A 26,218-nucleotide genomic window follows, 5' to 3' on the forward strand; every position below is an offset into this window, starting at 1 on the left:
CCCAGAAGCTTGAGATTGAAGAGAGCCATGATCACACCACTGCACTCCAGTCTGGGCAACAGAGCAAGATGCCCTTTAAATAAACAGCAGGTCTCCAACATACAGTACAATCACACCATCCATCAAAAGCTATGAGTTTAAAACTGGTCCTACTTACTCAAGCCTTTTTTCCTCCAGTCTATTATTATCCTCATTTCATAGTCCACACTTGCATATCATGAAGGGATGCTAAGTGTGCTAGCAAATAGCTTTCAAGTACAACAACAGCTAAGTGCTATTGCTCTTGTGAGCCTGTTTTGCAGTGATGCCATATTTTCAAAACTATTAAAATAACTTTTCCAGTCACACTGAATTCCTTTAAAAAATCAGCTTAGTAAAATGTTGTGAGTTTCTCCAAGGGGTAGGAGAAAAAAAGAATATTTACATAGGTCACTTCTTTTTTATTTTTATCTTTTGAGTCAGGGTTTTCCTCTGTTGCCCAGGTTAGAGTATGGTGGCACAATAGCTTACTGCAGCCTCAAACACCAGGGTCCAAGTGATCCTCCCATCTCAGCCTCCTGAGTAGCTGGGACTACAGGCATATACCACCATGCCTGGCTAATTTGTGTGTGTGTGTGTGTGTGTGTGTGTGTGTGTGTGTGTGTGTGTGTGAAGATGGAGTCTTGCTATGTTGCCCGGCTGGTCTCAAACTCCTGAACTCAACTGATCCTCTGGCCTTGGCCTCCCAAAGTACTATACAGGCTAGGTGCGAGCCACTGTACCCAGCCTATTAGTTATTTCTTAATTCAGTCTTTTTCTTGCCTAAGTTTAAGAAATTTAAGTAAGAAGCAATGAAAGAAGTCTGAACGCTGGAAATCTTTTATTTATTTTTAAAATCATGTCGGTTAATGTTTCTTATGAACATTGTGAAGCTCTTGAATGCCTTTTCTCAAGGCAAATTGTGTGTTCTCTTCTCTACTGAAAATATATTTCTTTGCCAGCATGTAGTCATGTCACTGGCAGAAAATAAAAAGATTTTTAGGACATTTGCATAATGGAATTTTGACTATTTGTTGATTGGTGCAAAGAGTTAAAATAATTGGGGGAGTTGCCCAGTCTTAATTATTCATTATGTTTTTAGAAAAATATTTAGCTTTATTGCTTTCAAGTAGAAGTAATAGATATATTTAACACTTTGGCATACTTTAATGACTAAATGTTAGATTTTCATGTCTCTCTATCTTCTAAAAACTGTATTCCTAAAAAGAGTTTTAAATATTACTCTCTGATCCTGTTTATGCTATCAATTTTTTCATCCAATATTTTATTTATAGTTAATATAAAGGTAAATTTAACTCCACATATAAGTTCCAAATAATTGGGAGAATTTTTTGAGATAAATTTTGGAAATTTCTGAGGCTTATAATCTGTCTGAGGATAAGGATTCTCACAATAAGTTACTTTGTAAAGTGTGTCAAAATTTTTAGCTTTAAAAAGTTCAGAGAAAGAAAGAAATGTAGGAAAACACTAAATGGATTGTTTCTTCACAAATGAGTAAAAAGAAACTCAGAGAGCTGAATCTGAATATACAAAGTGTAATCATCAGGTTCCCAGTGGCAAAGTCCTATCCGAAATTTGGGAAATGTGTTGCCTCATATAAAGAAACCTCAAGGTTGAGCAGCTCCAGGCCCAGTAGGAGCCAAAGATTCAAATATGTGTTCTCCAGCCCTGCTTCTCTCTGGGCATTTCTCAGGCATGCCATTCTTGGGGTTGCCTTTATGTGGCAAAGATGAAGAACAGCAGCTACCGATTTAGATTATCATTTCAATTCATAAACCCAGTGGACAGTGATGCCAGTTTCCTGACAGTCCCAGCAAAATCCCAAGGAAATCACTAATTAGCCTAAATTGGCATGAAGGTCATTCATTCTTGAGCCAATCCCTGTGGCCAAAGAGATAAGGTACTATATCCCACAGATTTACAGCTCAGTCAGGCATGTATATGGCTAGGGGAAGCCAGCAGGTCCCAAGAAAAAGAAAGGTGCTGTGTGGATAAAAACTAAGGAGTACCCACTGCCCACAGCCGCATGAATAGATAGTAGCCGTCAGCAATGCAGCCAGAGTTCATGCCTCCTAGTCTAGTGTTCCCTTCCAGCAGGTTAGTTTTTGGTTTGCTTTCTTTTTGCTTTAATTTGAGAGTCCATTTCATTACTGTTTCTTTTTGGCAAAACTTAGGGATGGGATGGGGGATAAATATTAACTAATGTCATGTTGTACCTGGCACAATTTCTTATTTTTATTTCAAAGAGTACATCTGTATCTCTCTCTGAGCCCTGCATAAATATATGCTTTTTGCAGATGGAATTCCTCATTGGAAAGATGTTCAAGAGATTCTTGATGTCTATTTTTCCAGTTTCCAACATATGGTCCAACATGTGGCCAAAGAAAGGCTGAGGGTGTCTGGTTCCTCCACTCTGGCCAGCTGCCCAAAGTAGGGGGTGGAGACACTGATATATGTCTCAAGTGACCCAAACCTTGAGAACCTTTTAACTCTTCTTCCAAGAGCCTCATACAAAAGAGTCCACATTTACCCTAAATGGCCCATTTGAAAAGGGCCACCTCCGTGATCCTGCTGGCTTTCCCTGAGTCTGGCACACAATCTACTCACTAAGAGTAAAAGGGAGTAAGTGCACTCCATCAGCCTTCTTTCCTTTTCTATCAAATGTAAGTGGTGTTATAATATTGATATGATCAAGACTAATGAGCCATTAATTCTAATTCAAAAAAAATGAGGTAACTGAACATGATCTTTTGCAGTGCATTGATCTGATATGCCAGATGAAGGCAAGGTTACATTTCCTTTTGGAAATATGCCTGTTCTTCACAAGCAATTTTAAAATGTTACCCATATGGATGTGCTCTTCTGTGTGCCAAAAATAAATCTAATAGAAGGGGACAAATATAATATTTAAGGAGAAAATATGTCTACCTTTTAACAGTTCTTCCTTCTTCTCCTTCTTCCAAGGCTCAGGTCTGGTGGCAAATTACTTTGTGGGTCACCAAAGTGTGCTTGGGGGAGGCACTAATCTTTTAATAAATCTAGGTATATGCAAAGATTAGAAAATGTAGACATATGCTATTTTTCTCTCATACATGCACTAGTGAACATTGAGAGAACTGAATTTTAATTAATGAGCGTAAGTACCATTTTGGGAACTAACATCGCATGTATGTCATTTAGGGTGGAGCTGAGCATAAAGATATTTTATTCATTTTTATTTATGTTTAAGAAGGAATTTACCAACTTTAGGCCAAAAAAGAGACTTTGGAATAGTTTTCAGGTTACTGAAGTTCAATTTAAGATTTGGGGTGCATTTTTCATAAAACAGTTTGTTCATTCTTTGAAGGAACTAGTCAGCAATGTATATTGTTATTCAAAAACAATTCTATATTCTTAGAAACAAACAAAAGCACAATATAGGGTATCATTGGTTCTAGGACTAACATAAGCAAATGCTGAATGCCAATCTCACAAAAACTAGTTTAAGTGACAGTCACATTCTGGTTTAGGGCTTTTTGATAAAACTACTTTGTGTATATTTAAATAACAACTTGAATGGGTACACACTAAATTATGTCTGCCAAAAATTCCTATGTTGAAGTCTTAATCCCCAGTACTTCAGAATGTGACTTCTTGGGAGATACAGCCCTTAAAGAGGGAATTGAGACAAAATGAGATCATTAGGGTAGCCCTAATACAATATGGCTCTGAAACTAATGTTCTTTTCACAATTGTATGACTAATTCAGACACAGATTAAGACAGAGACATGCTAAGAGGGAAGACCATAGGACAACACAGAGAGAAGGCAGCTGTTTATAAACCAAGGAGAGAATGCTCAGAAAAACCCAACCCTACTGACACCTTAACTTTGGACATCTAATCTCCAGAACTATGAGAAAATACCTTTCTGTTATGTAAACCACCCAGTCTGTGGTAGTTTGTTGTAGCATTAACATGTACACATACAGAACACCCTTTAATAGGGCCCTAAATTATTTAGTGATTATTTTCAGAAAGTAGGCATAATATTTTAAAAGAACCAAAAATTAATTATGCCAAGAATACAGTGAATAGAGTTAACCCTCAGAAAGAATGAATCCAGTCTTAAAACGCGAATTCTACTTTTGGGGGCAAAAAGTCAGTTAAACTATCCAATGGAAATGAATCTCGCATGAATGTTTGAAAGAAGATTTTGGAAAACCAAAACATGTCAGTAATTTGGATATGTATCATAAACAAATGTTAAAGGAATCTAATTAAAAGCAAAATGTCCAAGTTCATAAATCCTATCCACAAAGATAATACAGAAAGAAAACGGTTTTATTATTGAATACACATTAAACCAGAATGGGATGTACATCACAGGCAATCCACTAAGGGACTGCAAAGACAGAATGAAATATCACTTTCTATATAGCCATGCAGATGAAAACCCATTGCATACATGTTGTCAAGATAAACAATAACTAGTCCTCAAATAAGAGAATTTGGCAGCACCATTTGTCACTCATAGCTTGTTTTAACTTTACCTGATAACTAAAGTGACCATCTGGATTAGCTAATTGACTTTATCCAGAGAAAAAAGAAACTTCTCATTCCTTTATGACGGAAGGTAGTTTTGTAACTTGAAGTAAGATGCCCCCATTCACCTCCAAGTTAGGAACCCACCCTTCCACAGAAACACGTAGGGTCACACTCTCCCTTGATGTTTACATTTTAAAGAGATGGCTCCCAGGTCCCTGAGAAAGACATTCTCAAATCAAAAAGCTGACAATATGCCAATCTACTCTTCAAAATGATTTGTACATATTTCAGAAAGAGGAGAATGTACAATTCCAAGTTTTCTAAAGTAAATGCTCAAAGAAAATGGAGAAAAGAGAAATATTTATTTTTTTATTTTATTTTTTTATTACATTTTAGGTTTTGGGGGTACATGTGCAGAACATGCAAGATAGTTGCATAGGTACACACATGGCAGTGTGTTCTGCTGCCTTCCTCCCCTTCACCAACGTTTGGCACTTCTCCCCAGGCTATCCCTCCCCAGCTCCCCCTGCCTGATGTCCCTCCCCTATTCCCCCCATAGAACCCAGTGTATAGTACTCCCTTCCCTGTGTCCATGTGTTCTCATTTTTCATCACCCGCCTATGAGTGAGAATATGTGGTATTTCATTTTCTGTTCTTGTGCCAGTTTGCTGAGAATGATGTTCTCCAGATTCATCCATGTCCCTACAAATGACATGAACTCATCATTTTTGATTGCTGCATAATATTCCATGGTGTATATGTGCCACATTTTCCCAGTCCAGACTATCATCGATGGGCATTTGGGTTGGTTCCAGGTCTTTGCTATTGTAAACAGTGCTGCAGTGAACATTCGTGTGCATGTGTCCTTATAGTAGAACGATTTATAGTCCTTTGGATATATATGCAGTAATGGGATTGCTGGGTCAAATGGAATTTCTATTTCTAAGACCTTGAGGAATTGCCACACTGTCTTCCACAATGGTTGAACTAATTTACACTCCCACCAACATTGTAAAAGTGTTCCTTTTTCTCCACACCCTCTCCAGCTCCAGATTTTTTAATGGTCACCATTCTAACTGGCGTGAGATGGTATCTCAATGTGGTTTTGATTTGCATCTCTCTAATGACCAGTGATGATGAGCATTTTTTCATATGTTTGTTGGCCTCATATATGTCTTCTTTTGTAAAGTGTCTGTTCATATACTTTGCCTGTTTTTGAATGGGCTTGTTTGTTTTTTTTCCTGTAAATCTGTTTGAGTTCTTTGTAAATTCTGGATATCAGCCCTTTGTCAGATGGGTAAACTGCAAAAATTTTTTCCCATTCTGGTGGTTGCCGATTCACTCTAGTGACTGTTTCTTTTGCCATGCAGAAGCTGTGGAGTTTGATTAGGTCCCATTTGTCTATTTTGGCTTTTGTTGCCAATGCTTTTGGTGTTTTGTTCATGAAGTCCTTGCCTACTCCTATGCCCTGAATGGTTTTGCGTAGATTTTCTTCTCGGGTTTTTATGGTGCCAGGTCTTATGTTTAAGTCTTTAATCCATCTGGAGTTAATTTTAGTGTAAGGTGTCAGGAAGGGGTCCAGTTTCTGCTTTCTGCACGTGGCTAGTCAGTTTTCCCACCACCATTTATTAAACAGGGAATCCTTTCCCCATTGCTTGTTTTTGTCAGGTTTATCAAAGATTGTATGGTTGTAGATATGTTGTGTTGCCTCTGATCCCTCTGTTCTGTTCCGTTGGTCTATATCTCTGTTTTGGTACCAGTACAATACTATTTTGATTACTGTAGCCTTGTAGTATAATTTGAAGTCCGGTAGTGTGATGCCTCCCGCTGTGTTCATTTTGCTTAGAATTGACTTGGCTATGCGGGCTCTCTTTTGGTTCCATATGAAGTTCATGGTGTTTTTTTCTAGTTCTGTGAAGAAAGTCAATGGTAACTTGATGGGATAGCGTTGATTCTATAAATTACTTTGGTCGGTGTAGCCATTTTCACGATACTGATTCTTTCTAACCATGAACATGGAATGTTTCTCCATCTGTTTGTGTCCTCTCTTATTTCGTTGAGCAGTGGTTTGTAGTTTTCCTTGAAGAGGTCCCTTACATTCCTTGTAAGTTGCATTTCTAGGTATTTTATTCTTTTTGTAGCAATTGTGAATGGCACTTTGTCTTTGATTTGGCTCTCTTTAAGTCTGTTATTGGTGTATAGAAATGCTTGTGATTTTTGCACACTGATTTTATATCCTGAGACTTTGCTGAAGTTGCTTATCAGTTTCAGGAGATTTTAGGCTGAGGCGATGGGGTCTTCTAGGTATACTATCATGTCGTCTGCAAATAGAGGCAATTTGGCTTCCACCTTTGCTATTTGAATACCATTTATTTCTTTTACTTGCCTTATTGCTCTGGTTAGAACTTTCAGTACTATATTGAATAGGAGTGGTGAAAGGGGGCATCCTTGTCTAGTTCCAGATTTCAAAGGGAATGCTTCCAGTTTTTGCCCATTCAGTATGATATTGGCTGTCGGTTTGTCATAAATAGCTTTTATTACTTTGAGACACGTTCCGTCAATACCGAGTTTATTGATGATTTTTAGCATAAAGGGCTGTTGAATTTTGTCGAATGCCTTCTCTGCGTCAATTGAGATAATCATGTGGTTACTGTTTTTGGTTTTGTCGATGTGGTGAATTACATTTATAGACTTGTGTATGTTGAACCAGCCTGGCATCCCCGGGATGAATCCTACTTGATCATGATGGATAAGTTTTTTGCTGTGCTGTTGCAATCATTTCTCAGTATTTTATTGAAGATTTTTGCATCTATTTTCATCATGGATATTGGCCTGAATTTTTTTTTTCTTGTTGAGTCTCTGCCGGGTTTTGGTATGAGGATGATGTTGGTCTCATAAAATGATTTGGGAAGAATTCCCTCTTTTTGCATTGTTTGGAATAGTTTCAGAAGGAATGGTATCAGCTCCTCTTTGTGTGTCTGGTATAATTCGGCTGTGAACCCATCTGGATCTGGGCTTTTCTTGAGTGGTAGGCTCTTAATTGCTGCCTCAACTTCAGACCTTGTTATTTGTCTATTCATAGTTTCGGCTCCCTCCTCGTTTAGGCTTGGGAGGACACAGGAGTCCAGGAATTTATCCATTTCTTCCACGTTTACTAGTTTGTGTGCATAAAGTTGTTTGTAATATTCTTTGAAGATGGTTTGAATTTCTGTGGAATCTGTGGTAATTTCCCCTTTATCGTTCTTTATTGCATCTATTTTGTTGTTCTCTCTTCTTTTTCATCAGTCTGGCTAGTCATCTATTTTGTTGATCTTTTCAAAAAAAAACAGCTCTTGGATTTATTGACTTTTTGAAGGGTTTTTCATGTCTCTATCTCCTTCATTTTTGCTCTGATCATAGTTATTTCTTGTCTTCTGCTAGGTTTTGAGTTTTTTTGATCTTGCTCTCTAGCTCTTTCAATTTTGATGATAGGGTGTCAATTTTGGATCTCTCCACTCTTCTCATATGGGCCCTTATTGCTATATACTTTCCTCTAGAGACTGCTTTAAATGTGTCCCAGAGATTCTGGTATGTTGTGTCTTCATTCTCGTTGGTTTCAAAGAACTTCTTTATTTCTGCCTTCATTTCATTGTTTATCCAGTCAACATTCAAGAAATAGTTTTACAGTTTCCATGAAGCTGTGCAGTTCTGAGTTAGTTTCTGAATTCTGAGTTCTAGCTTGATTGCACTATGGTCTGAGAGGCTGTTTGTTATTATGTCAGTTGTTTTTCATTTGCTGAGGAGTGCTTTACTTCCATTTATGTGGTCAATTTTAGAGTAGGTGTGATGTGGTGCTGAGAAGAATGTATATTCTGTGGATTTGGGGTGGAGAGTTCTGTAAATGTCTATCAGGTTTGCTTGTTCCAGGTCTGAGTTCAAGCCCCGGATATCCTTGTTAATTTTCTGTCTGGTTGATCTGTCTACTATTGACAGTGGAGTGTTAAAGTCTCCCGCTATTATTGTGTGGGAGTCTAAGTGTCTTTGTAAGTCATTAAGAACTTGCCTTATATATCTGGGTGCTCCTGTATTGGGTCCATATATATTTAGGATCGTTAGCTCTTCTTGCTGTATCGATCCTTTTACCATTATGTAATGTCCTTCTTTGTCTCTTTTGATCTTTGTTGCATTAAAGTCTATTTTATCAGAGATGAGAATTGCAACTCCTGCTTTTTTTGTTGTTGTTGTTGTTGTCCATTTGCTTGGTAAATCTTTCTCCATCCCTTTATTTTGAGCCTTTTCGTATCCTTGCCTGTGGGATGGGTTTCCTGGATACAGCACACCGATGGGTTTTGTTTTTTTATCCAATTTGCCAGTCTGTGTCTTTTAATTGGTGCATTTAGCCATTTACATTTAGGGTTCATATTGTTATGTGTGAATTTGATAATGTCATTTTGATGCTAGCTGGCTGTTTTGCCTGTTAGTTGATGCAGATTCTTCATTTTGTTGATGCTCTTTAGCATTTGGTATGTTTTTGGAATGGCTGGTACTGGTTGTTCCTTTCTATGTGTAGTGCCTCCTTCAGGAGCTCTTGTAAAGCAGGCCTGGTGGTGACAAAATCTCTGAGTACTTGCTTGTTTGCAAAGGATTTTATTTTTCCTTCACTTATGAAGTTCAGTTTGGCTGGATATAAAATTCTGGGTTGGAAGTTCTTTTCTTTAAGGATGTTGAATATTGGCCCCCACTCTCTTCTGGCTTGTAGCGTTTCTGCTGAGAGATCTGCTGTGAGTCTGATGGGCTTCCCTTTGTCGGTGACCCGACCTTTCTCTCTGGCTGCCGTTATTATTTTCTCCTTCGTTTCAATCCTGGTGAATCATACTATTATTTGCCTTGGAGTTGCTCTTATTGTGGAAAATCTTTGAGGTGTTCTTTGTATTTCCTGGACTTGAATATTGGCCTGCCTTGCTAGGTTGGGGAAATTTTTCTGAATAATATCCTGAAGAGTATTTTCCAGGATTCATTCTCTTTGTCACATTTTGGTACACCTATCAAATGTAGGTTAGGTCTCTTCACATAGTCCCACATTTCTTGGAGACTTTGTTTATTCCTTTTTGTGCTTTTTTCTCCAATCTTGGTTTCTCATTTTATTTCATTGAGTTGATCTTCGACTTCTGACGTTCTTTCTTCTGCTTGGTCAGTTCAGCTGTTGAAACTTGTGCATGCTTTGTGAAGTTCTCGTGTTGTGTTTTTCAGCTTCTTCAGTTCATTCATATTTCTAAGTTGTCCATTCTTGTTATCATTTCCTCAAATCTTTTTTCAAGGTTCTTAATTTCTTTGCATTGATTTAGAACATGTTCTTTTAGCTCACGGAAGTTTCTCATTACCCACCTTTGGAAGTTTGATTCCATCATTTCATCACACTCATTCTCTGTCTAGCTTTGTTCCCTTGCTGTTGAGGAGTTTTGGTCCTTTGTAGGAGGTGAGGTGTTTCGGTTTCGGGTGTTTTCCTCCTTTTTGTGCTGGTTTCTTCCCATCTTTGCAGGTTTATCCATCTGTCATCTGAGTACTTGCTGACTTTTCGATTGGGTCTCTGAGTGGGCGCTGAGATTGTTGATGATGAAGTAATTCTGTTACTTAGTTTTTCTTCTAACAGTCTAGCCCCTCTGCTGTGGGACTGCTGAGGTCCACTCCAGGCCCTGCTTGTCTGGGGTACACCTGTAGCAGCTGCGGAACAGTGAGTGGTGCTACCAGTTTCTTCTTCTGCTATCTTTGTCCCAGAATGATGACCGCCAAATGTCAGTCTGATCAGTCCTTTTTGAGGTGATTTTTTGGATATACAGGGGTCAGGGAGCTGCTTGAGGTGGCAGTCTGTACTTTATAGGAGCTCAAGTTCTGAGCTGTGAGCTCTGTTGATTATTCAGGGCTGTTAGGTCAGTACGTTTAAGTCTGCTGCAGCAGAACTCATAAAACCTCTTTTTTTTCCTCAGATGCTCTGTCTCGGGGAGTTAGGGCTTTCTTTATGAGTATCCGTTGCACCTGCCTGCCCAGCTAGGAGGCAGTCTAGTCACTATTTGCCTGCTGAGCCTCCATCCTGCTGCCGTGGGGTCCGCCCTGTTGCCGTGGGCTCAGCCCTGCTGCCGTGTGCTCTGCCCTGTGGTCATGGGCTCCTCTCTACTGTCATGGGCTCTGCCCTCTTGCTGTGGGCTCTGCCCTGCTGACCTGGGCTCTGCCCTGTTGGCAGTCTCTCTGTTATGGTGGGTTGCCTTGGCAACAGCAGGCTGCATCAGCAATGGGAATGTACCTCAGTACGGGCAGTATGCCTCGGTAATGGCAGATGCTTCTCCCCCATTGAGCTGCTCCATCCTGGGTTCAGCTGTACCCGCAGTGAAACTCTCAACCCTGAGTGTTTCGAATTGCCGTTTTGTTTGTCCCTGTGGGGGTGGGACCCATGGAGCCTGATCACCTGCCTCCCTGCCTCAGAGCCCTTTTTTTTTTTTTTAAGTTGAATGGTTGATCTGTGTGATTTCCCGTGCAGCGACCCACTGCCCTGGCTCAACTGTCTCTTCCCGGGAATCTCCTGGTCTGGCTCACTGTCCAAGTCCCGTTTAATCAGATGGATATGCTAATCTGCCCTCCCAAATCTCAGACTGCCAGTTTAACAGGGCACCCAGACCAGTGCGTTCTGTGTGGAGTGCCGCTGTGCTGCGGTGCCGGCCGAAATGGCTGCAGGAGCCGAAACATTTGTGCTGGCGTCCTGTGTCTCTCCTACACCGGGGAATCTCCCCGTTCTGTTGGCAACAAAGATCCATCTGGAAATGTGGATTGAACTCACCCTCTGCGTCTTCACTGAGAGCTGCAATCCTGATTTGCTCCTACCACGCCATTTGGTAGCCCCCAAGAAATCTTTTATTTTTCAACAGGGTGAATTAACCTCTTTTTTATATTGAAAATGTTTATTTCATTTTATTTTATTTATTATACTTAAAGTTTTGAGATACATGTGCAGAACATGCAGTTTGTTACGTAAGTATACAGATACCATGGTGGTTTGCTGCACCCATCAACCCATCATCAACATTAGGCATTTCTCCTAATGTTATTACTCCCCTAGTTCCCCACCCCCTGACAGGCCCCAGTGTGTGATATTCTCCTCCCTGTGTCCATATGTTCTCATTGTTCAACTCCCACTTATGAGTGAGAACATGTGGTGTTATTTTTCTGTTCTTGTGTTAGTTTGCTGAGAATGATGGTTTCCAGCTTCATCCATGTCCCTACAAAGGACATGAACTCATCCTTTTTTATGACTGCATAGTATTCACAAGATCAAAGACTTGGACCCAACCCAAATGCCCATCAATGATAGACTGGATAAAGAAAATGTGGCACATAAGCCTCTTAATTTTAATTTTAATTTGTCCTTTCATTTGACAGAAATAACTCATGTGTTTGCTGGCTCCAAGAAGCACAATTTTTAATGTATCAAAATATTCAAACCCAGAATTTAAAAATCCCCGATGGGTGTGACTACCATCTTTCAAGTCTAAGAAAACTTTGACTTGGGGACTCCATAATTGAAAGGGCCAAGAAAACAACTTCAAAGCCAAAGAAAACATGTTACGGCAGAACTGTCTTTACTCCTAGATTTCGTGAATTCAGAAATGTTCTATTAGGAACACAGTAGAAGAGATTTCCTGGCTCCACTGAACATTGTTGAATACAAATTATAGGAAAACATTGTTTTGAACTAAACTCCTGAAGTAGACCCCAACAGAACAGATTCGGAGTCAAAATGGAGTCACCCATGCCAGAGTTCTATGTCACAAAACCTAAATTAAATTTTTGTCTGACCTTCAAAGAAATCAGGAGATAGAGGTAACAGCAGCCAATTTCCCAAACCTATCAGTTTCAATCTTCAATGGGCATAAATAATAAAGTTTCCTCTCTTTTAATCCTTAATCTGAAGTAATCTGACATTAACCAATCATTTGTTTTTCTATTATTCTCTCTCCCTGTCCCCACTTTACAAGGAAAGTAACTTTGAAATGACCTATCCACTTTTTGTTGTTTCTGCTTTCTTCAGGCCTTCTTTGTCTATAAAGCCAGTCTCTTCTGGTCAACTCATTGGAACACTTACTCTATTCTCTAGAATAGGATTCTTGAATCACAATAAAGCCAATTGAGATCTTTGAACAGTTTGTTGTAATTTTGTACTCTGACATTGTATATATATCTTATTCCATTTAGGTGATTCCTCCAAATACTTAGATGGGTCCCAATCACTTATGATCATTTCTCTATCCTGGTGTTAATTTTTCAAGCTGTTTTAGGAATTAGTGAATTATTATTATTCAGGAATTATTATTTCAGGAATCAGTGAATCATTATTATTAGTTAATTGTTCATTCCATTTCAGGAATTAGATTTCATGCTGAAGAAGAGCCAAAGTAATCATGCCTCCAATAATGGGCCCTTTGCCTTTTCTGTTGCTACTCTCCCCTTGCTTTTCTCCAGCCACACTGGCCTTTTGCTCTGTACATGCTCAGTTCCTTCCTGCCACAGAACCCTTGCCCTTGCTGTTCTAAATATCTGGAAGAGTACCCCTAGATTTTCACGTGGCTTGTTTATTTCTCCCCTCAGGTTTCAGCTCACAAGGCATCTCTAAGTGAGAACTTCCCTAACTACTCTGTCTACCTTAGTCCCCTAGTTTTCCTTTATCACAGAATCTTATTTTATTTTCTTTATGGAACATTCTTAATTGTTTACTTGGTGACTGCCATCTTCCCCATTTTACCCCACCTCAACTAGAATAGAAGCTCTATGAGATCAGAGATTTTGCCTGTTTTTTTCACACTGTACCTAGCTCATTATATGTCCTCAGAAAATATTTATTGAACTTCTTGATAATTCCCAATTTTGAGACTAACTTGAAACACTTGTCCATAAAGCATAGCTAGTCTGTGGTATCATAATAAAGAAAACCTGGTCATCTAATTTTACGTGCAGGGTGTTACAGTTCATTTAAAATTTTATTGAATTTACTGTGTCCTTTTATCTAATTGTCAAATTTGGGAAAATTCCTGAGAAGTCCATCAATTGTCAATAGACATTCCTAGGTATAAATATTTCACAATCTTGCGTTGGATCTCAGTCATGAGACATGGCCAGGCATACAGGTATCAGCTTTATTGCACAGCTTGCTGAAAGACAAGAAGCCTCAGCAGCAGTGAGTCTATGCCTGATCTCACCAGAAGACTGAAGCAGGTCACCTATCTGCTTTGTAGTTCAGGCTTCCCACTGGAGAAGTTCAAATTAAAGCAGCTGTCCCTGTTGTGTATCTAAATAGATTTAAAAATTCAATTAATAAAGATAATTTAAAGAAAAATTGTTATCACTCTTATTTTCAATATATTCTTGTTACTGCTAGACTATGAATCTCTTGAAGGCAAAGGCCATTCATCATTCAGATGCTATGTTTTCATGGAACATATAGTAGAGTCTCCAGCTATACTGATATATTTGATTGGATTTTGGAAGCGGACTGATAATTAATAATAACACATTGCTTTTAAAATAGCTAACATACTTTTTGCTACATAGTATTTACCGAGCTCTATGAAAGGCAGTGGAATAATTCCTCTCCTTGAGACAGAGTCTAATACCTGACACTTAAATAGGAATGATACCAATACAAAAATCATCCCCAGCTGCCACCTCCTACCCCCAACCCCAGCCCCAACTGCCAATCCATTTCCTCAACTATGAGCAGTTTCCTTGCATGCATGTAATGATCAGCTAAATACTCAAGGAAGACCTTCTGTAAATCTCTGAGGTTCTTTCTCAAGAACTCTGTCCTGAACCTGAATTCCAGCTGCCTTGGTCTTCAGACTTATAGTTCTATCTCCTCAGTCCTCAGTTCAGGGATTTTGCCAGGTACAGGTTATGTCTTTTTTTTTTTCTTGAGCCACAGCCTGGAAACACTCTTCATGCAGTTAGAGTAGTCAAAGTGCTCATTTTTTCCCTGTCTCTCAGGCATTGCTGTCTTTTGTTGCTTCAAATATTTTGTCTGGTTTATTTGGTTTCAGATGGGAAAGTCAATCTAATCCCTGTTACTCTACATTGTCTGGAAGCAGAAATAGTTTGGGTTGTTTAAAATTTCATAATTATAGATGTTTTATACAATCATGGACCTAGAATTGCACCAAGGAGATGACAAGTATAAAATGCCCAAATAAGAGCAGGCTTTCTCTTGTGGTATATGACACACGCAATGAACCCACAGTAGATTTAGTCGACCCAGCTGGATTATAAATACTGTAATGACAAGGACTTTGTCTTACATTTTTCTTGTTTCTTTCCATTGTCCCTAGCCTGTATCCTGCAGAATCAGGACAAATGGTGATGATTACTAATTTACATTCTCCTTTCACAGTTTGTCTGTTTATCTTGCCTTAGCTGAGCCAATGTACCATCACAAATGCTCACTAATGTGCCTTACTACATAGATCTTGAAGGAACTTCTTCTTAAGGGTTTTTAAAGAGGCAAAAATAAATTTTCAAAAGATCCCAATTCTGTTTCCCAACCCATATGAAAGGAGAGGGGTTATCTCACATACTTTTAATAATTCTTGCTGTTATTCTGAGAAATGTTGATGTATAGTGGCTGATTGGAAGAATTAAAACAGATAGTACATGATGAAGTTTCTTTGGAGAGCATGTGGAAAGGACACTGAGGCAGCATGTAGTTTTAACACAGGTCATGGTAACAGGCATGCCTCAGTTCCAATCCCGGTACCTCAAACTCTTTGGTATTGGACAAGGTTCTTGACCTCACTGAGCTTTGATGTGATCATCTCTAAATGAGCATGGAAATACCACTTTACAGAATGGCATGAGAATCCTAGACAATATTCATTAAAACTTAGCACAGACTGAGCTATTGGCAGAAAGAGACATGTAAGAATTTGAAATCTGACTCCTGCTACTAATTAGCTATGAGGTTCATGGTAAGTCACGTCAAGATGAAGTTCAGTTCCAAATTCAAAGTTGGTGTAAGGACTGTATTAGATAATGCATATGAAAAGCACTTAGTAAAAATGTCTGCAATAAATACTTGTTGATTAATCCTTGCCTGCTAACAACCACTTTGACAGCCCCATAAAACCTCTGTGGGATTCTTGAAGAAAATTAAAACACTTGGGGGTGAGGGGTGACAGTTGATATTTTAGTCTTTCTTCAACAAAGTCTTCATTTCCTTCCAAATCAACAGTACACTCTCCTCAGAGCCAAAACACAGTTATTCAAGAACTATCATGATAAACGCCCCAGTGTTCATCAGACCTAATTAATTTTTTCATTATTATTTTTTAAATATTTTATGTATTTTCAGTACAAATTGATACAATAAAAACAAAGCAAGAGTATAGCATTTTGCATTATTATTTTATCAAGGCTCACATTTTGGCATTAAATAATGATATAAATCATCTAGAAAACGGTGTGAAAACACCAATAAAGACAAATATTATCTCAACTTTCTCATATTGTTCTCTTGTAATATCTCCTGTTAAAAGTGGTTAGGAAGAAAAGAAAAAATACTTCTTAAAATGATTTCTACCATAAATATTTAAATTATGATGCTGTTTATGCTAGGCAAAACAAAAATCTAGCAATGGAAAATACAATGGAATCTTCAGTGCTGATGTAAAGATAAACAATAATAATAGCAGTAATGCACCACATAATACATAGAGAAATAAAATTGATAAAGAATTAGCAAATAAAATTTCCTCAATAAACTTTTTCATAGAACACACATAAACAGAAATTCTGGAGCAGTTAGAAATCTTCTTTTATTTAATCCCATGCTGACTATACTCACAATTGTCATGAATGTGAAAGAACAAAAAACAATTTCTTTTCTCTTACAATAGTAGTCATAGAAAAATAAAATCCAAATATATTAAATATTACAGGTACCAGCTTCAAAATCTAATTTTAAGGTATTAAGAGAGTCTGCTACTAATTCTTCTTACAACAAAAGCCTCTGACACAGCAAAAACTGGTCACACAAAGCTAAATGCATTCAGAGAGTTTGAAGAAAAAACATCATTTGGTTACTTTTCAATAATTTATGAAAATAATTAAAAATATTTATTTTTTAAAATGCACACATGTTCACGCATATACACTGTTTCTACCTCTTACTCTTTTAGTAATGCAGGGGTGGGTGGGAGGGAGTGTTCAAAGCCTCTGTGGTTTGAAAAGGACTCCCCATGTGGATTCTGAAGAGCATGCAAGCACTGAGCACCTACCTCCAGCTTCTACTTCCCCGCCCCCTAAAAAACAACAACTCAAAAGGTCCTAATTTTTACCTACATAACTTTAGCTAAATTAGTTATTTACCCTTTAGTTTTGAAAAGTTAAAGTAGGACCCTCAATTTCATAAGAAAGCAGAGTGTATGGACTGGAAGGAGATGGATGAGGAGGCTTGAAGGGGGAACTGAAATCCTGAGCAACCGCAACTGGAAAGCAGACGACAAACGACAGTGCTCCGCAGACTCTGGGCATCTTAAAGCAGCAGTCTCTATCTTTTTGGCACCAGGGACCAGTTTTTCGGAAGACAGTTTTCCCACAGACGAAGGTGGGGTAGGGGGAATGGTTTGGGGATGAAACTGTTTCACCTGAGGTCGTCAGACATTGGATTCTCATAAGGACCATCCCTCGAATGCACAGTTCACAATAGTGTTTTGCTTCTGAGAGAATCTAATGCCCTGGCTGATCTGACAGGAGGCGAGTCTCAGGGGTTAATGCTCACTCAATACCCCATAGCTGACTGCTCACCGCCTGGTGTTCAGCCTGGTTCCTACCAGGTCAGGGACTGCAGCCTTGGGCTTGGGGACCCTGTCTTAAAGCAAAAAGCAAAGACCCTAAGGTGAAAGCAAGAATGAAGAGGAAGATCGGGAACCTGTTATCTGCAGTCCATGCTCAGGCATTAGGCCTATGACTGCAAGAATCCGCCTCCTCCCTCCTTTTCCTTCTCCCAAACAATTCTTTCATATATTTAAAAAAAATTTAAAAAGACAGTTCTAAACACAGGGCAGGATATATCCAGTCTCTAAAAAAGAATGTTAATTTAGTAAAATGACTAACATCAGATCAATCTTTAAACAGATAGAGAGAAAGAAAGGGGAACTATCAAAGACACAGTACCTCTGTGTTGACCTATGTTCAACCAATGTCTTTGAGGGCCTCCTATGTCCAGCCATTGAGCTTAGCATTTTGTTTAACATGACCAACCTGTATGGATAACATTAACATGTGCCAGGTTCTTTCCTGAAAGTTCTTCATGAACTGTCTCATTTAATCTTCATAATTCTATACGAATGAGTCTACCATTATTCCCATTTTACATATGGAGAAACTAAGACCCAGGAAATATAAACAACTTGCCAGCTGTCATACATCTCTTAGTTTCAATAAGCAAATGTATACTCTGGTAATCTGACTCAAACCATGTCCTTATCCATTTTACTTGACTGCAAACTGATGCTTTATTGGTAGGGAGTTTGGCAGGTTGCATGGGCAGTACTGACATCATCCCTCACACACACATATGACTATGGTCCTACACTTCCCTTAAGGTTTTCTATAGTTTCATAAACTAAAAGTAGTTTCCATTTCAGTGTCTTTAATGCAGTGTTGACTTATCTTTACATGCATCTTTACATGCACACAGCCAGGCATGTAGCCACCCAACCTTCACAGAACTATGCTAATAATGGCAGAAGCAATTCAAAGGAAAGGGTTTGAGTATATTGCACGATGTTAGTTAGTAGACTTTTCATCCCAATTAGGTATTTCTTAGGTTATTGGTAAAAATATCTTGATTCCCTAAGGTCATAATAACTGATTAGATAGGAAAGCTCATGTGGATCACACTGGGCAGCAGAGGAGAACAAGTGTGGGGCACCATGGAGGTAGCCAGCTCTGAATCTCAGCTCTGCTACTTAATTCCTGGGTGATCACCAGACAATCATAAAGCTCTTTGAGTTTTTTTGCCTATCTATATAAGGGAAAAATAAGACAGCTACCTTCACAACAGTACTGAAGGAAATAGAAGAAACCATATGAATAAAAGAGCCTTGCATCACACCTGGCATCTACTGATACTTTCAGTACATTAGGTTAAATTACATAGAGGCTAATCTGATATTTCTGTATTTGACTTCCTGTTGGACAATCTAACTTTCTCTTAAATTAAATTCAAAAACTGTTTCAAATGTGAAAATTCTATACTAGCATATCTCACATTTTACTATATGTAAGTATCACTAGAGATACTGTTAAAATGCAGGTTTTGTAAATTCTACTCAGAGAGATTCTGATTCAGAGAGTCTATGATGGGGTCCCAAAATTTTCACTTTTAGTGAATCTGAAAAGAAAAACATACTTTGAACATTGTATATGCTCTCACTCCCTTTCTCCATATGTGTATGTATGTGCTTGTATGTGTATATATGTGTGTATATATGCATGTATATACATATACATAGGTTCCATTTCTATGAATGTGTCATTGTGTGTGTGTGTATATATATATATATATTTATATTTATTTATAAAATCTTTAAAGTCCTGTGTTAAAAATATTATAGGTATGGTCTCAGCCCGAAATTCATAATGCTACTGAAGCCTACTGAGGACATGTTAGGATTATACCTTTAATATCTTCATGACACTAAAGGTCATGGGTCCCATAATAAAAAAGGCAAATCTGTGCAACAAAAAAAATCTGAAACTTAATCTTGAATTAGTATGTGACAAAATGAAGAGAATATAGTTTGGTATGGTATATAGCAATGTGTAGGAAAGAAATAAAAAGAAGCTATTCAAGCCAAGACAACCCTAAGGAAAACACACACACACACACACGCACACACACACACACGCAAAGCTGGAGGCACCAGGCTACCTGATTTCAAACTATACTACAAGGCTACAGTAATCAAAACAGCATGGTACTGGTACCAAAACAGAGAAAAAGACAAATGGAACAGAACAGAGGCCTCAGAAGTAACACCACACATCTACAAACATCTGATCTTTGACAAACCTGACAAAAACAAGTAATGGAGAAAAGATTCCCTGTTTAACAAATGGTATTTGGAAAACTGACTAACCATGTGCGAAAAGCTGTAACTGGACCCATTCCTTACACCTTATACAAAAGTTAACTCCAGATGGATTAAAGATTTATACATAAGATGTAACACCATAAAAACCCTAGAGGAAAACCTAGGCAATACCATTCAGGACATAGGCATAGGCAGATACTTCACGACTAAAACACTGAAAGCAATGGCAACAAAAGCCAAAATAGACAAATTGGATCTAATTAAACTTAAGAGCTTCCGCACAGCAAAAGAAACAATCATTAGAGTGAACCAGCAAGCAACAGAATGGAAAAAAAATTTTTGCAAACTACCCATCTGACCAAGGGCTAATATTCAGAATCTACACAAGCTAAAACAAATTTACAAGAAAGAAAACAACCCCATCAAAAAGTGGGCAAAGGATATGAACAGGCACTTTTCAAAAGAACACATTTAAGCAGCCAACAAACATGAAAAAAATGCCCATCATCACTGGTCATTAGAGAAATGCAAATCAAAACCACATCGAGATACCATCTCATGCCAGTTAGAATGGCCATCATTAAAAAATCTGGAGACAACAGATGCTGGAGGGGATGTGGAGAAATAGGAATGCTTTTACACTGTTGGTGGGTGTGTAAATTAGTTCAACCATTGTGGAAGACAGTGTGGCCATTCTTCAAGGGTCTAGAAATAGAAATACCATTTGACCTAGCAATCTCATTACTGGGTATATACCCAAAGGATTATAAATTGTTCTATTATAAGGACACATGCCCATGTATACCTAGCAATCCCATTACTGGGTATATACCCAAAGGACTATAAATTGTTCTATTATAAGGACACATGCCCACGTATGTTCATTGCAGCACTGTTTACAATAGCAAAGACTTGGAACCAACCCAAATGCCCATCAATAGTAGACTGCATAAAGAAAATGTGGCACTTTATATACCATAGAATACTATGCAGCCATAAAAAAGATGAGTTCATGTCCTTTGAGGGCCATGGATGAAGCTGGATACCATTATTCTCAGCAAACTGACACAAGAACAGAGAAACAAACACTGTATGTTTTCACTCATAAGTGGGTGTTGAACAATGAGAATACATGGACACAGGGAGGGGAACATCACACCTTGGGGCCTGTTGTGGGGTAGGGGGCTAGGGGAGGGATAGCAAAAGGTGGGAAGATTGGGGAGGGATAACATTAGGAGAAATACCTAATGTAGATGACAGGGGCATGGATGCAGCAAGCCACCATGGCCTGTAACAACCCTGCACAATCTGTACATGTACCCCAGAACTTAAAGAATAATAATTTAAAAAGAAGCTATTCAGATTGGTATAGCCATTACAAAATAGAGTATGAAGGATACCAAATAAATTGAAAATGCAACTACCATATGATGCAGAAATCCCTCTTTTTGGTATATGCCCACAGGAAATGAAATCACCACCTCATAGTGATACCTTGCCCTCTCATGTTTATTGCAGCGTTATTCAAAATACCCAAGCTATGGAAACAAAGTGTCCATCAATGGATGAATGGAGAAATAATTGTGTTATACAGTCATGCGCTGAATAACATTTCAGTCAATGAAGGATCTCACATAAGTTGATGGTCCCCTAAAATTATCATGGAGCTGAAAACTTCCTATTTTCAGTATGTTGATAACACAATGCATTACTCATGTTTGTAGTGATGCTGGTATAAATAAACCTACTGCACTGCTAGTTGTATAAAAGTATAGCACATACGATTATAGAGGCTGGGCACAGTGGCTCACAGCTGTAATTCCAACACTTTGAGAGGCCAAGGCAAGAGGATCATATGAACCCAGGATTTCCAGACCCGCCTGGATAACATAAAGATACATATTTTGTAATTATTTTACAAAAAAAAAAAAAGAAAAAAAAAACAACCTAGCCCAGCATTGTGGCATGCACCTGTGGTCCTAGCTACTTGGGAGACTGAGGTAAGAAAATTGCTTGGGTCAGGGAGGTCAAGGCTGCAGTGAGCCATGATTGCACCACAGGATTCCAGCCTGGGTGACAGAGCAAGACCCTGTCTCAAAAACATATGTATTTATACAGTACATATACTTGATAATGATAATAAGAGACTATGTTAGTGGTTTATGTATGCAGTATACTTAGCATGGACTCTTTCTACTTATATTAAAGAAAAAAGTTAACTATAGAACAGTCTCAGGTCACTGCTTCAGGAGGTATTCTAGAAGAAGGCATTGTTATCCTAGGAGATGACAGCGCCATGTGTTACTGTGCCTGAAAGACCTTCCAATGGACAAAATGTAGAGGTGGCAGACAGTGATATTGATGATCCTTACCCTACAGAGGCCTCGGCTAATGTGTGTCTCAGTTTTTAACAAAGAAGTTCAAAAGCCAAAATATAAAATAACAAATTTTAAAATAGTAAACAGCTTATAGAATAAGGACATAAATAAAGAAAATAGTTTGTACAGACATACAAGGTGTGTGTGTTTTGTGTTATTGCAAGAGTCAAAAAGTTTTTTAAAAGTTCATAAAGTAAAAAGTCACAGTAAGCAAAGGTGAATTTATTATCGAGGGAAAAATACTTTTGTGAATTTAGTGTAGCCTAAAGGTACAGTGTTGATAAAGTCTACAGCAGCATACAGTAATATCCTCGGCCTTCACATTCGCTCACCACTCACTGACTCAGCCAAAGCAACTTCCAGTCTTGAAAGCTTCATTCACGACAAGTGTCTTATACAAGTGTATTTTTTTTATCTTTTTTACCATATTTTTACTGTAGCTATCTGTGCTTAGATATGTTTAGAGACACAAGTCCTGGCCACTATGTGACAATTGCCCACAGTATTCAGTACTACAGTAACATGCAGTACATGTTTACAGCCTAGAAGCAATAGGCTATACCACATAGCTTAGGTGTGTATAATCTAGAGGGCTATGACTAATGTTTGCACAACAACAACATCACTTGATGATGCATTTTTAGAATGTATCCCTGTTGTCAAGCAACACAACTCTACTTATACAATGAGATATTATCTGGTCTTTAAAAAAACAATTCTTGCCATTGGCACAACTGTGGATGAAACTGGAGGACATTATGGTAAGCGAAATAAGACAGACACTGAAAGACAAACACTTCATGATTTATCTCACTTATATGTGGAATCTAAAAAGGTAAAAGACAAGTTAATTGCATAGAAAAAAAAGAATGTAACTTTGGTTACCAGGAGGAGGTTGACAGAGGAGGAAATTGGGTGATGTATGTCGAAGAGTTCAAAGTTGCAGACCTGTAGGAGAAATAAGTCTAGAGAGCTAATGGACAATATGAGGCCTTTCATTGATAATACTGTATCGTTTTTGAGATTTTTGCTAAGAGAGTAGATTTTGTAGCAGCTCTCGGCCCTAAAATATACATACAAAAGGGTAACTACATTAGATGATGGACATACTAATTTCTTTGATTATAGTAACCATTTCACCACCTGTAAGTATATTAAAACATCATGTTGTACACCTTAAATACATCTCAATTTAAATTTTTTTTTATAAAAAGAAGCTACCCAGATTATAATACTATTTTCTCTTGAGCATGCTTTGGAAAAAAGGAATGCAGAAGAAAAGTTAAGTTTGAAGAAAGCTAAACAAAGAAATCAATGAAGTTTTCAAAGGAAGGCCATGGAGCTAGTCACCAGAAAGAAGTTCTCAGTATTTAAATATATTTTCAGGTCTTTAAAAACAATTAGGGAAAGCCCTTATTTGCAAGGAGTGTTGGCAGAGTTTTGAGGGTACTTTTGTGTTTTCTAGACTGCTTCGGCGTTCTTCAGCATTCCCTGGACTCTGAAAGGACCTATTGTGCATGGAATCACCAGTGTTCATTAAGAAAAGATTTTACTTTGGTCAAAGGAAGTTATATTCAATAAATGATGGAAAAAATGTCAAGTTTTACTGGCTGAACCTGCCTACACTGAGCTAAGAGCATTCTTTCAGAAGAATTTGGCCATAGATAGAAAATCTTGTCCCAAGACTTTAGTTAAAAATACAAGTGAGTTATTGACTTCCTACATTTGGAAAATCATCCTTAAGCCCATCTGTGTTTCAATATTCCCACAGAAATGATGTTCTGGGGTAATGTGTCCACTAAAGCATGTCGCTAAGTTACCCTCCAAGTTACCAAGTACATAGGGATTCATTTGATGCTGAGAAACTTTCCTAAAATGCCCCCATCACATCTTTCACTTCAGCCCCTTGACTGGCATCCTTCACTCTTCCCCAGAAGTGGATTTTCCTACCCAGCTCTTCTACCTGAAACCTGGCCAGATATCCGTGCTTGAGGTAACCACTCTGGTGTCCTGCAGCCCTTAATGTCTGTGCCACTCACTCAAAACCTGTCGGTCTTTAGCCTGCACTTTATCCTTCTTAAGTATTTGTCTCCTTAACAATACTGTAAACTCATTGGAGGGCAGAAACTACATCTTCGATTTCATATGAACTTCTATAATGCCTAGCCCCACACCTTTGGACATAGCAGGCATTTATTCAGTGAAGATGTGCTGACATGAGTTCAGCATACTGAATTTTACACATCTCCCCCAAAATGCCATGCTAGTCCTGAAGTCACCAAGTGCACCAAGTGTTTGCTGGGTAACCTGCTGAGCCACGAGTGTCTTTTGCTAGTACTGAGAGCTATCTTAACTTTCTCCATAGCCCACTAAGCTTTGGATAGTGTCTTGGCATTATGGGATTCCCATCTTTTGTATGATAGAAGTCCAAAGTTCAATCTGGACCCATTTTTAGTCATACATATCTCTAAGTAGTGTCAGAAAGACAGAGAAATATTCTGCAGCCAATACTGGTCTTTATTTTCTTTGGCTTTCAGGACAGTAGTACTGGCAAGCAGACAGATACCTGTATTTTCAATACATGAAAAATATCACCCAATAAAGCATGCATCAATGTAACTAAAAATTTAAAGTAAAAATAAGGAAAGTGTTTCTAAAGTGGAATATTACTTCACCCACACATCATTAGTGCTGGGATGCAATACAAGAATTAAGTATGACCAAAGAATTCAAAAAGCAAGCCTTTACCTCATTCTTTCTCATGGCTTCACAGCGCCTACATCCTCTCACCAGTAAGATCACAAGAGAACTCCATGTTAATTACCACCATTCACTATACTGTGATATTAACTGTGGAAAAATAATATATTTTTCTTGACCCCCATTCAAAAGGATTGGTTACTTAACAGCTTAAACAGGCTCATTAGAAAATTGCTTTACCCGAAAAGCCTCTCCCATACCAGGAAAGCACAGGGAAGAAGTCTTTGAGGAAAATCTCTGTTTTAAATAATCAAAAGTTGCTTTTTGTTCAGTATCCAGATTTTCAAAGGAGTAAACTTGCTTGAGTCCATGTGACAAGAGTTAAAAGAATGGCAAAACAGTTCTGTCCTGCACCACACTGTGGAGTACTGAAACAGACAAATAAGTTCCCTGAGAGCATCAATCAAGTGAAGCACTTGTGATTTTTTTTAACCAAACACTGAGACAGTGATTGGGATAATGAGAAACAATGCTGAAAAACAACAGAAAATTGCTGGCTTCCCCACCTCCCTCTGCTACCACTTCCAAATGATAGCTATAATTCAGCAAAAGATCATAGAGGCTGGCATTTATGCTGAACATCACTTCTTACCAGGCTTTTATTTACTAAATTTCTCCTAAATGAATATCTAGCTAGGGGAGCAAATTGTATGTGACCATCCCTATCAATAGCAAACTAAAATATATTGGCATGATATTAAATAAATAGAGCAGATAAATATATTATCTGGCACAGGATTGCACATGGTGAGCTGTTTTATAGGGTTGTGGCAAAAGAATAGAAGATGCATTATAAACAAATGTACTGTACTTAATATTATTGTCTCGTGTAAGGCAGCTCAATCTTGCTAAATCAAATAAGAATTTCAGGGAAAGATTTGAGCCATACTCCTAAGTTTTTATATCATAATATACTTGTTTTTCTAAGGTGCAGGATTTCACATCTGAATGGAGAAGTTTAAGACTGGCTGAAATAATGAAAGCTGAATGCAAGAGAATGAGTTGTAGACTCTCTATCAAGAGAGATATGGAAATGTTTGCTGATGAATAAATTTAAATTCATTATTGTTAACTGAAACAGCCCAGTATTTGTTAATATTAGCCTAAAACTTTAAATCTGGGGGAAAACTTTGGAGGTGATAAGGGAAAACTTCTAATTTATAAATTATTGTCATTTTAACTCTCTCTTACATGATGCCTTCAAAATCCACAATAGAAATATGACTCTTATTTTGTTATTAATATTCCCAGAAAGGAAGGCCAGACAGAAAGAAAACATTTCTTCCTCAATTAAGAAGGCTTTTAAGCCTTTTTTTGCCTGAATTTCACTAATGCTTCATCTTGATAAATCAATCATATTGTTCTACTATTGTATTAAAATGTACTTTAATAACAAATACTTGAA

Source organism: Callithrix jacchus, chromosome 1 (genome assembly GCF_049354715.1).
Source record: "Callithrix jacchus isolate 240 chromosome 1, calJac240_pri, whole genome shotgun sequence".
NCBI lineage: Eukaryota > Metazoa > Chordata > Mammalia > Primates > Cebidae > Callithrix > Callithrix jacchus.